Source organism: Lolium perenne, chromosome 6 (genome assembly GCF_019359855.2).
Source record: "Lolium perenne isolate Kyuss_39 chromosome 6, Kyuss_2.0, whole genome shotgun sequence".
NCBI lineage: Eukaryota > Viridiplantae > Streptophyta > Magnoliopsida > Poales > Poaceae > Lolium > Lolium perenne.
This window is the reverse complement of record NC_067249.2, coordinates 2,982,847-2,996,107: the sequence shown is the minus strand read 5'-3', so window position 1 is coordinate 2,996,107 and position 13,261 is coordinate 2,982,847.

Genomic DNA, 13,261 nt, shown 5'->3' with positions numbered 1-13,261 from the left:
TGGAGTAACCAACCACTTAAGCGCCCCAGGTAAGCGACTAGCGCTGTACATGCTCTTAGAGTAAGATCAAGTCATCTGGCTATAAGAGGTAAAATATTTTATTTTTGAAACGGAGGCAAAAGCTTTGCCTCATCCATTAATTAAGAAGAGAGTGCCCGGTTTTTAGGAGAAAACTGGGCGAAAACCTACAACAACCGGGCGAAGCCCACACAAACAACACACCCACATGGACCACAAAGCGACGCTAACAAACACTCGAACACAACAATCGAACGACGCGTCGAAAGAGACATGCCACGACATTGGGAGGCAACCGTCAACCAACTGCGGATCCAGGGTAGGCAACAACCAAGATGGCAAGAAAGTCGCAAACCTCTCTGGCGACGACACTCCGGACACCGTTGGCAACAACCTAGACTTAGCAACCTCATCACCAATAGGAACCACCTGTCTACCGGACTCAGGCGAGAGAGATACCGCAGCGTCAACAGAACCATACTTCTTAAAGGCAAGTTCCTGACACGGTGGAGAAGCCACAACTGAGAACTCGTGCGAGCCGGGCCTCACTTCCTCAGCGCGAGGAGGCGTAAGCACACCACCACACAAGTCCAAGAGCTCAGGCATGATCTGCATGACCGCAGTCGTGATCGCCGAGCACGCTCTAGCACGAGGAGAGAAACATCCATGAAGGCTCGCTCCGCTCATGCCCACTTTGCCAACATCAGGCAGACCCAAAGGATCGGCAGGAGTCTGGGAGAGCCTACTCAACACAGCTTCTGCCCGTTCCAGAAAGCCCCCAATCGCTAGCATCCAGCCGTGCAAGGAATCAACAGCCTCGTGAAGAGGACGGATGGCCTCCTCAAAGAACTGAGCCTGGTTCTCCAAAGCGGATTGCATATCCACCGAGGCCTAAGAGCCAATAGGAGCAGAAAAAACTGATGCCGATGACCGACGATGAGGCACATCAGACGGGAATGAGACCTCAACCTAGGCCCGGCGAGGAGCCTTCGCTTGGCGGGGCGACGACGCGACAATGCCTACCAACATGCTGAGAGGACGCCAAGCATTACGATAGTCACGTGCCCGATGACCGTTCTCAAGGCATCGAGAGCAGCTAAAGGGGTCACAGCAAACCATAGCGCGGTCACCAGGGGCTAGGCACCTGCAACATCTACCCTTGGATGCCATTAGGTCGCGGCGGCCGTCATTCTTCTTCGTCGGCAGCGGAGTCCGGATCTGGCCGCGGTGGTGGGAGCGGATGCCGGTGGAGGGAGATCAGGTCGGCAGCGGCGACAGTTCACCCCTCATCGCCATGGATGCGAGAGTGGTGGCTTTCTCCCCAGTAACTCACTGTCGCACAATTCAAAATTCAATATTATATTTTTACTTAGTTGGAGGATAGAGATTAGGAGAGAGAAGGGAAGTGGGCTCTCATGCAAAAGCTAGCTCTAGCACGTGCTTCTAGGCACTTTGTGTGACTAAAAGGTGGGCTATATATTGTAAAAAGTACTACATTTTTATAACCCACTATTGTACTCCTTAACAAGTGTACACCTAGGAAATAGTAGACAACTTAGTTATCTCTCATCTTTTATGAGTCTCTATTCTATTAACTGAAGGAGAGGATTGAGTATTAGTGGTTGAGGTAGAGGAGAGAAATGGAGATTGGAGGATGTAGGATTGAGTTGGGGAGTGATTACGAGGAGCTAATTGCATTAATTAAATAGTGTAGATGTACATTTTTTGGGACAAATTTTAAACCTAAAAGTACACTTATTTAAGGAAGGAGGGAGAACATGCTAGCTATAGATTGACTGTAAACGACGTGGCAAACTGCTATAGCCGGCTGCCGGCTACAATATTGTTCTTGCTCTTGCAAGGCTGCTATAGAGAAGTACGAGGATTTTAGGGCTGCTAGTATTTTAGAGAGCACAATGACATTATGGCATTGATGGATAGAACACACAAATACAAACAGTGGAACGCACTGGCATAATTTAGTTTGCACATAGTGGGACATAAACTCCATAGCAAATCTGCCACTAGCAGAGGTTAATGAGGTAGATGGCATCTTCGCAGGCAATTGTTGTGGCACCATTCACAGTGTAAGAACATCTCAGGTTGTATCTTGTCAGCTTTCCCTTGCACCATATTACAGACCACCGGCAGCTAGCGAACTTGGAAAGATGAATGCGATGACCATAAAAATGCAGCTTAATTGGCAGTTTCAACCTATGTGGCGTAGTCCATAATCGCACCTTCCACGTCTTCTACCAGCTGAAAACATAAAAAGAGCATGCATGTGTTTATCTCTTCAGCAAGCACATATAAAGAATATAACTACATAATAATAGGAGTTGTTGCTTGCTGAATTCACTGAGTGGCAAACAGACGGCGTGCCAGGAATTTTATCCCACGCATTAAACATAATGGAGAGGTTATTACCGATCAAAGCAGGCAGGAGGAGATTTTCTTTGACACGTACAATGAGTTGTTGGGCCAAATTCAGAGGAGGGAAATTGGGCTGGACCTGGAAGAGCTTGGGCTTCCAAATCAAAGCGAGATGCTAGCTGACCTAGGAGAGATTTTCACCGAGCCTGAAGTTTGGAGCGTGGTTAAAGAGCTGCCGGCAGATCGAGCTCCAGGGCCAGATGGATTTGTTGGAGCATTCTATCACCGAGCCTGGGGGATAATCAGACCTGAGATCATGGCTGCAGTGCTCAAATTGTTTGTTGGGGATGGACGCAGCTTTGGTAAACTAAATTGTGCCATGATAACACTCATTCCCAAGAAAGTTGGAGACTACAAACCCATCCATCTTGTCCATTGTTTTGCAAAGCTTTTCTCCAAACTACTGGCGAACAGACTGAGGCATAAGATGGATAAACTAGTCAGCTGCAATCAGTCGGCGTTTATCAAGGTCAGGAACCTGCATGACAATTTCGTTCTTGTTCGTCAGATTGCCAGGAAGATTAATAGCAGGAAAAAGGCTGGGGTGCTACTGAAACTAGATATCTCCAAGGCGTTTGATTCTCTGTCCTGGTCCTTTTTGCTGGAGGTGCTCTTGAGATTGGGATTCCCGGAGGGTTGGGTGCGATGGATCGCGATTGCCTTGCGCACGGCAAGTACCAGAATTGTCGTAAATGGTATCCCAGGCAGGAAAATATTGGATGCCCGTGGGCTACGACAAGGAGACCCTCTTTCCCCACAACTTTTTGTGCTGACCATGGAAGTAGTGACGGTGCTGTTCTGCCAAGCAGCTGAGCATGGGCTTCTGTCTCCAATTGGTAGATGCTCCCAAGTTCAGAGACTGTCGATCTTTGCGGACAATGTGGTGATTTTCGTTAAACCCCTCGTTCGCGATCTGGTCACGGACTCACGGTAAGAGAGCTCCTGAAGATATTTGGTGCCGCTTCCGGGTTGAAGGTGAACTATAGGAAAACGACGGCGACTCTAATCAGAGGAGAGGAGCTGGAGCGAGAGAGGGTGTCGTCCATCCTTCGATGCCAATTAACTGAATTACCAATCAGATACTTAGGGCTTCAACTGGCACTGAAACCTCTAACTAGATCGCAATGGCAACCCATATGTAGCGATTAGGATTGTTCCACCATGGTAGCGTGGCTTGATCACCAAGCCTGGAAGACTAGTGTTAGTGCAAGCTTTTATGTCGGCCAGGCCTATCCATCATCTGCTAATTTAAGAGGCGCCGGTGTGGTTGTTTGAAGAGTTAGAGAAAGGCCTGAGAGGGTTCTTCTGGGCAGCCAAGGGCCAATGGTGGTCAATGCTTAGTTGTGTGGGAGCAGATTTGCAAATCCAAGGAGTTCGGTGGGCTCGGAATCAGAAACTTGAGATTGCAAGGGCTAGCTCTAAGAATGAGGTGGGAGTGGTTGAGGAGGATGGATCCGTCTAAACCCTGGCAGGGCCTTCCAATGCTCAAAGATGAGAAGGCTAGGGAAGCGTTTGACAGCATGGTTCACATAGAGACGGGTGACGGAAAGGCGGTGTTGTTCTGGAGAGATCGATGGATCCAAGGGCGCTCGGCCGAGGATATTGCACCATGCCTTACTTGCATGTCAAAACCAGGGTGCGGAATTCTAGGACGGTGGAGCAGGCCATGGAAAGGAATGGCTGGATGCTGGACATTCAGGGCAGTGTTGCGACCCTGGGCGCAAGGGATTGCGTCAAGCTTTGGTTGGCGGTTTCGAGTACACATCGCAACACAAATGTGAAGGATAGGTTTCTGTGGCCCTGGACTGGATCCGGGGCGTACACGACGAGCTCTGCGTATAATTTGATGGCGCAGGGAAGCATCATGTTTGAGTTGGCAGAGGCCATCTGGGAAAGCCGTGCAACTCCGAAGAGCAAGTTCTTCGTCTGGTTAGCTGCGCAGCACATAATTTGGACGTCAGATCGTCGAGCTAGGCATGGTCTGCAAGCAACCTCATCCCCTTGCTTTGTCGGCCAGCAAGAGGAGGACACGGCGGAACATATTTTGGTGCGCTGCGTGTACGCCAGAGAGGTTTCGTCTGCACCGTGAGCCACGCACTTTGGAAGCAAAGGAATGCCTGGTGCTTCAACAATGCACAGCAGCAATTATCGGTGGCGACCCTGACGACCCGCATCGTGGAGGAGTTTAGGATGATTAGAGCAGTGCACCGGCAAGGAGTAGGAGTGTTAGATAACGGTTAGAAAGAGTACTTTCCTTTTCTGTTGTGTGGAGTCCAAATCCTTGCATGGTTCCATGTAAGGTACTCTTGTAAATTCTTTCTGCCTTCTGTAAAAGTACGGTACGCGTTCGTGTAAAAGGATGATCACTTCACTGTTCACGCTCCAGATCGAGGCGCTTGCCTCAGAAAAGGATCTCCCGTGGTGTCCAATTTCCCTGGAGATCATTCAGTGTTCTTGGCCGCAGAGGATGGTTGGAAGTTTGTTCACTTCAGATTGAGAAGCTCCCAGCTCGAAATCACATCTAGCATAGTTACTCCAGCTCCTCTCGTATATATCACGATTTCTGACAGTAGAAAAATGTTACCATTCTGAACACTGAAATAGGGTATTTCTGCTATAGAGTGGACTATAGCAAATGATAAAAGCTTGAAGAAAAATCAAAGCAGACTGCCATGGATAATACAAAAGCAACAACCTGCAGGCTGGGTAACTTGACACTGTAATAAAATCATTACATGCCCAGCAGATAAACAGCAACGGAACTTACTAGTACTTTAATTACACTGAACTAGTGTTTGAAACAACCAAGTAACCAACTTACTACATTACATTTAAGAGATAATTCTGTTCAAATTTGAATTCAGTAGCACATACATAACCTGCTTATGTACAATGGGAGGTGCTTAGAGGGGTGCTTTGGAAAATAAACCAAGCATTTTATTTGTACATGAGAGGTGCAAATAAGCACCGGTTCTTAGACAAAAACCGGTTTATTTTTGTAAGCACCTCTCTAAGAAATTCCCATTGTACATGGCCTAACCTATGTTGCGAGAAATCAGATGGAAACAATTAAATAGAGAGCGAATTCCATTTTATACCCCCTAGTTTGCCATTTGTGAAAATAATTACCCCATTTAATTAAAAAATCTCCTCTTTACCCAATTTAGTAAAACTTATACCACATTTTACCCTTCGTAAGTCTGAAAGTACTGGTGGGCTGGCGATGGCGCTGGGATGATGCCTGCACAATTACAACAAAGAGAACTCGTATACGAACTGCAACCTCAACATGTCCTCACCACATGCAGCTCCAAGGGCGAGCTGTGGCGGCATGACGGCGTGTGAAAACGGTGCGCCGGAAGTATGCCACCGTTGGCATGGACGTGCTCCACTCTTGGCTATTCGTGGAGCCGGGCCTCAACTGACGCTTTCCATGGTAATTTTGATACTCCTTGATGAGATGAACACTAAATTCTTGACCCATGCACGAATGATACAAGCACAAAATTGTGGTGAATCATCTCAAAAAAACAAAGCTGTGGTGAAGCTACCACACAACGACATTTCCGTTATTCAGCAGTAGCATTTTCGTTCCCAGTCAATAAAACAATAGAAAAAAGAAGAGTAGGAAGCAATTTGTGGTTGCTTCCGACCTCAACACACGCATTTGTTGGTTGCATTGAGATAGCTTATCACGTGTGCTTGTTTGCTGCAGGGATGATGGCTCATCGCTCATATGGAGAGATTCTCAATTGAAGCACTTTTTCGGATTTTACTCCTACAAAAATACTTACAACCCTTCAAATCCTAAATAGGTTAAACTCTGGCACAAATTACGCTAAATGGGGTAAGTAGTTGAAATTATTCTTAAATGGGCTAAATGATGTCACAAATGGCAAACTAGAGGGTAAAAAATGGAATTTGAGTGGTAGCAGCATGGAGTGAGAAGGTGGCAGCAATAGAAGAGGGTCATATCATCGTCATCATCATGATCATCAGCAAAAAAAAGAGGGAACGAGCAACACATCCTGCTAGAGAGAGAGACGCATCATGAGAAACACAAACAGAATTGAGTGAAAAAACAGAGGGGCATTTGGTGGAGTGGGTACATGCTTGAAAGCACTGTGTTCCAAGGCAGGCAGCGACCTATGCGACTGGCGGACGAATAAGAGAACGGAATGCAGAATAAATTGATCACCATCAACTAAAAACTCATCGGCCATTCGGCATCACCGTAGATCATCTTCATGTTGGAGGCAAGGAAACAGAATAGATGAGAGAGATATTGTGAGTGTATAGCTACTGAAAAGTAGAATATAAAAGAGAAGAGATTTTACCTGACCTGTCGCTCCCTATTGGCACCTGCGAGTGCGAGCTCTTTTCCCGCTTTTGCAGGGTCTGGATGGAGATTTGAGCTTTTCCTGCAAAAAGACGTCAACCCGACAGGGAGGTGGAACTGGCTGGCCGGAAACTCAGAGCTCAGAAACAGGAACACCTTATATTCTGGAAGCCGCAATATAAGTTCCTGTTGGAGGAAGAAGGAAGGAGCAAGATCAGGCGAGGGGGAAAGGACCACCACGCTGGAGCCTCGAGGAGTTGCAGTTGAGGCGGCGATGCTTATCGAGGCCAACGCTGAATTGTCCAAATTGAGGAGCTGACGCTGTCTAGCGTGGTTGAAACCGCCGAGACATTGAGGTAGCGGAGAGATCCTCGTCGCCTCATCCGCCCCTGCGTTGGAAGTGGGGCGCACACTTTTTGGGGGCTAGATCTAGCCGCGTCGTGCAGGTAGCCCATGAGCTTCGCGTGGAGGTCCTCAGTCCCTCCGGCGTAGAACCCTTTGGCGCTTCGCTGCCGCCGGCATCCCTCAGGCTGAATACCCTGAAGAAAGAGGCTTATTCTTCTCCTTCACTCGATTGTCTCTCTCTCCCGTGCCCTCTACATCGACCGCGCTGCAGATCGGGCCGCACGCTGCCGCTCTGCTCTCCAATCAGCCAGAGCAGAAAGAAGGGTGTGGACAACGACCATGAGGATGGAGAAAACATGGTGGGGCTGGTCGATTCATGTGCCTCTTTATGCGGTGGAGCAACTATTGAGGGACACCTGGTACCTAGCACTGTGTTGCCGCTTTGACTGAGGGAACCAATAAAGACAAATCTAGAAGCTAGCCACTATGCAGCTACAGCCACACACAACCCACTCACTGCCTGTACCTATCAGTCCAAATCTCCCCAAAATTTTGCACAGGGCATTAAAATCAAGCAACACCGAAACTGTTCTGGCTCCTCCAAAATAAAAAGACATACGTGTCAACCTACTATGAATCCTCAGCCGCCTCCAAAATTCTCACAAAAAAGAAAGCTGTTAAGATTTAGTATAGTACTTATACTTATACTTATACTTACTATTGGTGGAAACACTAAACTAAACATGCCAACGCTCAACAATTTATTTAGGTAATGTTCTAGGCTGCTTGGTAAAACTACTTCTACTCGAGACTACTGCTCTTCAGTCTCGATGTCTTCAGTTCCGTAGATTATTCCATAGTCTAGGCCTTCTACTCCTCCCGATAGGATAGGCTCCTCGTAGATGATTTCATAGTTTACTTCCGATGCCTCGGGGTTGCCTTCTTCTTAGATCTCACAGTCTAGCAAGGGTTTCGAAGTAAAGGGTGAGTACATGGGTACTCAACAAGTTCAAAAGAAAAGGTGTTTGATGCACTAGTACGACCATTGACCAGGAAATCACAGGTCAATGCATGTTTCGCAAATATTTCTTCACAAGGTTTATTTTATTCTAAAAACTATATCGTCAGTCTTCACAGGTTGACAAAAAATTCATGGAGTTCTTTTCCTGCCATGTTTGTAGTTCCTTCCCGAAACAGGGAGTGACAAGCCACAGTTCAATACACTCTGCATAGGTGTGTTACTTTTCCCATAAGAGAAATTATCCTTGTTGCCAACCGGGCGTACTTTCCTGTCCTAACTTTCTTGGTGTGAGGCCCCGCGACCCCGCATACACATCCTTTTGTATTCAGAGGGCCCTCGATCGCTTTCTAATCTAGAGCGCTTGATCCTCGGCCATGATACAATCCCTCATAGACCCTATTGCACAAGACATCCAACTTGGACCGGAGAGCTTAATGGCCGCTCAACCTTACTGTTTGACCACCAGTACACCACCGCTACGGCAAATAGGCATTAGTTGATATGCGAGAGGAAAAAGGTACAACTGACTTCTCCATCCCACAAAACATCTTATGGTTAACGCTTAATATACGACGCTGGAATCACTGGACGATATTGGTTATTAATCCTAAATGATATTCCTTGCAATAGAACTACCACCGTCAACACGAACCATGGTTCTATTGCCAACCATATAGACATATTCATAATTGGAAAATTAACATTTTGCTTTCAATGCAGAAGTGATAAATATATTGCTTTGCAATTAAATGATATAAAGTAATCATTTACTATTGCCGGCGCGCCTCTGGCCTGGTGCGCCGGTAGTAATTGCTGGGCCTGGCCCGGAGCAAATACACACGAATGCCCACTCTATTGCCGGCGCACCCTTACCTTGGTGCGCCGGCAGTAACCTGGGCACTTACTGCTGCCTTTCCACTCACCCCACTACTCCTCCCACACACTTACCCCACTACTCCTCCCACACAACCCGACCCTTCTCCCAACCCAGCTCATTTTTTCCCCTTTCTACCCCAAAATTAGCCAATTTGACCAAATAAATTAATATTTTTTGAGCAAATCTTCCATTCCTACATGCATCTCCCACATCCCTATGTAGATGTAGATCTATCTATCCCGCATTGACTGCTCAATCTAGATCTAGATCTAGATCTAGAAAATAGGAACCCATACGTCGTGATCGGCATGACGTCTCGATCTCGTCTACTAATATATCAACCAAATAGGTGATTATATGTTGCCAATGAAATCGTATATTGGAACTTTGAAGCAAAGCATGTGTGGCATATATATGTTATGTTTGTGTTTGTGTTTGTGTCGGCGACCGAACGATTTGATGAGATGAAAATGAGTTGCCAATGTTGCGCTGAAATGTTGATTCGTTAAGTTTCCGTTTCGGCATATTTCTGGCGCTCCTAGGTCCTAATGTGTAGGAAGGTCATGCCGAAATTTTCCGTGAAAATTACCGACGGATGCATGGTTCTAATCAACTATATATCTTGCCGTGCAGGCGATAATGGTCATCAAGATGAGGGAAAGCATCGTGATGAGATATCTCAAACACGCAATTGCCGACATGTATCAAAATAACCTCACAGAGGTATTGTGTCCGTGTCGAAAATGTAAACTAGGGAAATGGGTTGACCCCTATTCAGGCAAACTGCAGGGGCACCTGCTCTGTAATGGTTTCATGCATGGACACACTCAATGGATTAGTGATGATGATGACGATGACGCGGAGGTCAATGGGGCGACGGCAGCAGGTGGTAATGGCCGGCAAGAAGGAGGGCATCATGATATTGATGATGATGAAGAGTTTGTCGCACACGACGATGCAGATCAGTATCATGATGAACAAAATGTTCAAGACACGGACAATAACATTGATGACGACGAAGAGGTGCCGCTAGCTTCAATCATGCGGGACCCTCATCTTCAAGATCTGCTTCTCGAAAAGACGAAAAGAGCTAGGCGGAAATCAAAGCTTGAGCAACTGGAGACAGACTCGAATACTCTGTTGTACGACTCAGGTCGTGGGTTGGAGGAGTCCCGCTTGAGAGTAGCACTCGATGTTCTGCAGATGAAGGCAAAACACGGATGGACGGACACAAGCGTCGACGACATTCTGGAATACTTGAAAGATCTCCTTCCCGCCGGGAACACGTGTCCTGGTAGTCTAGCCGAGGTCAAGAGAATCACGTGCCCTCTCGATTTACCCCACGAAAAATATCACGCCTGCATCAACGACTGTATCATTTATCGCAATGAGCACGTGGACAAGACCAAATGTCCGTTGTGTGACGCTGATCGATACAAGAAAGTGAAAAAGAAAGCTCCTCGGAAAGTTGTGTGGTACTTCCCGCTCGCCCCCCGGCTACAACGGTTCTTCGCGAACCGCAAGGAAGCAAAGCTCATGCGCTGGCACGCTGAAAGAAAGGAGGCAGTGCTAAATGATGTAGAGCGGATTGAACACCCAGTGCTAACACACCCTTCGGATGCAAGCCAGTGGAAAGCATTAGACATTGAATTCGAAAGTTTCGGGGCATATCCCAGAAACATCAGGTTGGGTGCGAGCACGGACGGATTCAATCCGTTCGGAAACCAGAGCAGCACACATAGCACCTAGCCCATGTTTCTATGGATCTACAACCTCCCCCCTGGCTATGCATGAAGAGGAAGTACATACAGATGAGTATGCTAATACAAGGGCCGACACAGCCAGGAAACGATATCAACATGTATCTCAAACTATTAAAGGAGGAGCTTGAAACGTTGTGGGCGGAGGAAGGGGTAGATACATGGGACGCCGTCGCAGAAGAATATTTCTCTTTGAGAGCCGCGTTGATCACGACGGTGCAGGACTACCTCGGATACGGTTATATTGCGTGCCAGGTGTGCCATGGACACAAGGAATCTCTCAGGTGCATGGAAGAGACGGTGTTTTTGCAGCTTGGTAAGGATCCCGGCTCTTCGAAAACCGTTTACATGGGGCATCGAAGGTGGCTACACAAGACTAACCCGTGGAGAAAGTGTGGAGATCTGTTTGATGGTACAGATGAGCCCCGAGGACCTCCACGTGAGAAGAGCGGTGAAGAGATCGATACATTATTGAAAGGTTGGAAAGAGTGTCCTGTGCCAGGAAAGATTCGTCAAAAGCTCGGAGAGAAGAAGAAAAAGGCAACAACGCCGCTCATGGGTGTATGGAAAAGGAGGTCCGTGTTTCGGAACTTGCCGTACTGGAAAATTCCCGATACACCTCACTGCCTTGATGTCATGCATAACACAAAGAACGTGTGCGAGAGCTTGCTTGGCACTCTTCTCAACATGCCGGACCGGACCAAAGATGGGCCGAAAGCAAGACACGACCTGAAAGTTTTGGGCATCAGGGAAGAGCTTCAGATCCCGCCGACCCAAGATGGATAGTCGGAGGAGGAGACGGACGACGGTTAGAAGCGCAAAAGGATTAAGCAGCAAGACTATTACTGCCTCCCCCCCTCCAGCTTCACTTTTAGTCCGGATGAGCTCGATCAATTTTTCAATTGCCTTGTAGGAGTCAGAGTGCCCTTCGGTTACTCAGGGCTAATAAGCAGATACATGGACCCCAAGAAACGAAACTTCAGCGGCATGAAGTCTCATGACTGTCACGTGATGATGACGCAGATTCTTCCGGTTGCAATCGGAGGTATAATGGATGACCATGTCCGTGCAACGCTGACTGGCCTCTGTAACTTCTTCGACGTCATAACTCGGAAGTCGATAAGCGTGAAGAAACACGCAAGGCTCCAGGAAGAGATCGTGGTGATCCTATGTGAGCTTGAGATGTACTTCCCGCCTGCATTCTTTAACGTGATGGTCCATCTGTTGGTCCATATCATGGATGATATCACCAATCTAGGGCCAGCATTCCTACACAACATGATGATGTTTGAAAGAATGAATGGGGTCATTAAAGGATACGTTCGTAACAGGTCGCATCCGGATGGAAGCATCGTCCAGGGCTGGCTCACCGAAGAGTGCATCTCTTTCTACACGAATTATCTAGACGTCGAGGACCCTGCTGGTTTGCCTCGAAACAAGCACCTCCGCAGGTTCGAGGGAGTAGGCCACAAAAATGGATGGAGGGAATTGCACGTGCACATGTCTGGTCGGACTTCCGACTTTGACAGAGCCAACTTAGTAGCGCTACAACACATTGACTTGATCAATCCTTGGTTGACAGAGCACAAAACCAGGATAGAGAACAGTGGCAAGCCGATGATGGAAGCAGAAATATTCAGAGAGCACAACTCCTCTTTCGCGCGCTAGTTCAAAGACCACATTGATGCTAATCCCCCACCAATGGATTCTGATGACGATAAACTAGTATTGGCCTTGTCATATGGCTCCGCGCCCAACATCATGACTTACCAAGTGTACGATATCAACGGGTACACATTCTACACGGAAGAAAAAGACAATAACAACGTTTACCAGAACTCAGGGGTAGCGATGGAATCCTATACGGGTGACGTAAAGACTAAATACTACGGAAGGATCGAGGAAATCTGAGAGCTTAGCTACGCTGGGGAGAAAGTGCGATGTTCAGTATCAGATGGGCTAAGAGCGTCACAAAAGAAGACCGGTATTTCACCACCATGTTTCTACCCGAAACCAACAAATCAAAGTCCACGAACGTCACCGCGCAAAATGAGCCATGGGTATTAGCTAAACACGTGGACCAATGCTTCTTCATAACCGACCCATCCAGGCCTAGCCGTGTTGTCGTGAGGAGAGGCAAGAGGACCATCGTCGGAATGGATGGAGTCGCCAACGAGGAAGACTTCGAAGGACAGGTCGGAGACCCAATGATGGAAGAATCGGAGGACGAAGACACAACATACACCACAAGAAGAAGCAGGACCACGCTACCTAGGTCAGGTCGATCCTTCAAAAGAAGAAGTCACGACACGGGGCTAAATTATTCAATGACGAGCAAGAAAAGCAAGAAGAAAGTGAAACACTCTTCTCGATGATGTAAAACTTTATTTGCAATGTATGACATATAAAGTTAAGGTTATATTTTTTTTGTAATACATAACTCATATTATGTATGTCAAGTTGAGGAC